Source organism: Penaeus vannamei, chromosome 9, assembly GCF_042767895.1.
Source record: "Penaeus vannamei isolate JL-2024 chromosome 9, ASM4276789v1, whole genome shotgun sequence".
Taxonomy (NCBI): Eukaryota; Metazoa; Arthropoda; class Malacostraca; order Decapoda; family Penaeidae; genus Penaeus; species Penaeus vannamei.
In genome coordinates, this window is record NC_091557.1 from 24,558,561 (window position 1) to 24,561,060 (window position 2,500).

At 38.8% G+C, this 2,500-nt stretch overlaps 1 protein-coding gene across 12 annotated transcripts in view; it reads left to right on the forward strand.

Moving 5' to 3' along the window:
• Pka-R1 (protein kinase, cAMP-dependent, regulatory subunit type 1) overlaps window positions 1–1,497 on the forward strand; it is a 128,370-nt gene extending 126,873 nt beyond the window's left edge. For all 12 annotated transcript variants that reach the window (XM_070125475.1, XM_070125474.1, XM_070125478.1 and 9 more), the window contains one exon: window positions 1–1,497. This exon is cut by the window's left edge and continues 5,158 nt beyond it. The gene's annotated coding sequence lies outside the window, so the exon portion shown is untranslated.
• Window positions 1,498–2,500: the final 1,003 nt, after the last annotated feature.

Sequence of the window (2,500 nt, forward strand, 5' to 3'; positions counted from 1 at the left end):
GGCAAAACTTCTAAGACCTTTTTTTTTTTTTTTTAATCAAATTATGTATCTCCAGGTCTTATTGAAAATTAAAATCTGTTGTTCTTTAAATATCTTAAATTTCTTATTTATGAAACTTGGGGGGTTCTTAAAGGTATACTTGATGTGCTTTGGAGGATAGAAGCAAATCTTTCAGATTGTTGAATCTTGTTGAGTCATTACTATTGCTCTGATTTGGGTTGTTATTTTTCTTTTATTACAGTTATTGTTCACATAAAACAACTGAAGTTAAATCTGATTAAGTTTTTTTCTGTTATTTAGAGATATTAAGTGTATGTCATTTATTTTGGCCGATTGTGCATCAGTAAAATATGAGTGATATTTTTTATAATCAAGTTTTGTACAGAAGTACAAAGAAAGTGAAATTTAAACATTCAGGCTGAAGTAAAATGGTCGTTGTTAATTAACAATTTTGACTTTTTATTGCATCATTACAATAATTGAAGAATTAACAATCATAGTTTTGAATGTATATTAACTTGGTGTGATGGTCTATGTAAATGCTCTTATTTAACATCAAGTACTGATTGGTGTGACAATATTAGTAAGTGTTTACAGATTTATGAATGGAAATAGTTTGTTTTTGTAATAATTTTGCATGGTATAAACCTATGCACGGTTTCTTGATGTGTCATGTCTTCATGGGATCAACAAATAGAAAAAAAAACTTTGGTGTTTTGTCTTTGATTGTCAATAAAATTGGAAGGGATTGGGGGAAAATTTGGAAAAAAGACTAAAAAAAACAAAAAAAATTGTCCCATGCCACTGCTAGCTTGACAAGGTAGAAAAGGAAGCCATAGGGGATAGGGAGGAAGGGGGGGGGTTAATAGTATCAGGCATGAGATAGCTAGAAGAAAACAAAAAACAGATAGTAATGAACCCTGCTAGTTTATACATATATATATATAAATATATAACTTTTTTCTCATTGTTTTTCATTACTTTAGAGTACTTCTATTGTAAATCATCCAAGAGGCAAAGTGCTTGCAAAACCCCAATCTTGTTTAAGCTAGTGCTGTATACTTCAGAAGTTTTTGACCTGATCTGAGCTGGGGTCAAGCAAGGTCAGATTAGTCAGGAAGGCCTTGTACCTTTAGCCTCAAGAGCTATAAATCTTTTCTGATATTGTCCCGTATTGTAGCATCACGCATTTTTTGTTTTTTGGTTTGTTATTGTCCAGTGTTAGAATATTGTACATATATATATATAATTATATATATATAAATATATATTATTACTCTTATTTTCGTTTCATATTCTTTACTCTGTATCTAAAGCTATTTTAATATTACCCAGAATATTTCCCCTTTACAGTGCCAAATAAAAAAGACTTTCTGTTTTGCTCTTAGAACACCACCATTAGTTAGACAAATTAAATAATAAGTATATAAGTTCCATTTCTCTTGGTAGGCTTTTGTGTCTTAGTTTTATGCTGCCAAATAAAGTTTGAGGTATGAATGTTGGTTTATTTATCCCACTTGATTGGATTACTTACAAATATATTAAGTACTTCCTAAAAGTGCATCAACAGTGATGACATAAAAAAAAGAAAACAAGCCCACTGATGATAAGTTTAACAAACTGTAAAATGGAAATTCAAAGAATTTTCAGGCAATATAGTCTAAATGTCTAAGCTTTTCCTTTTATTCCTCCACACATTGAGCATACAGTAATTCATCTTTTAAGTATACTAAAACAACAGTATCAGAGTATATACATAAAAAGCCCTCTCTTAGTATATCACCAGTATGATATACAAAGGAATGATAAAAAACAACACGATCGTTCTTAACTTTCCCTTTCAGATTTCCGAAGGGCCTCACTGACTCCAGGAGCCTCAGTGCTTCAGGGCAGGACGGCAGCTGGACGAGGCGGATGTTCACCACCAGCCCTGGCCCCTCGAGTCTCCCAGCAGGGTCTCCTCAGCCTGCTCTTTCATCCTGCGGACCTGCTCTTGGAAGGCGCTCACCTTCTCCTCTTCAAGGTCCTCCCGCATCCTTCGGAGCTGCTTCTCGAAGGCGCGGACGTCCTTCTCCCGGCCCCAAACCCACAGGCGGCTCGAATCCGTGCCAGGATTGGCTTGGACTTGGTACCTGGCGGAGAGCCGAAGGAGTTCGCGCTCGCCGTGTGCCAGGAGCTAGGCCAGGAGGTCCTCTCCGGCCGAGATGAGGTAGCAGCAGTTGGGGCGCCGTCGCGGGGTCAGCCCACCTAGGATGTCCTCGACCTCCTTCTTGAACTTTTAGAAGTGGCACTGGCGTCCGAAAACCTTGATATCAGGGTCGTTTCGGTCCATGTGCACCCTGACTCTGTGCACATTCTGCAGCTCCTTGATCCTGGAGCCTCTGAAGCCGATGATGGCGCCGCGCCTCTCCTGAGCCAGGGGCATGGAGAACCAGTCGCGGCGGTGCGAGCAGAGGCCGTCGCACCGTTCCTCTTCCGCTCGCTCGCCGGGGATCCGGGC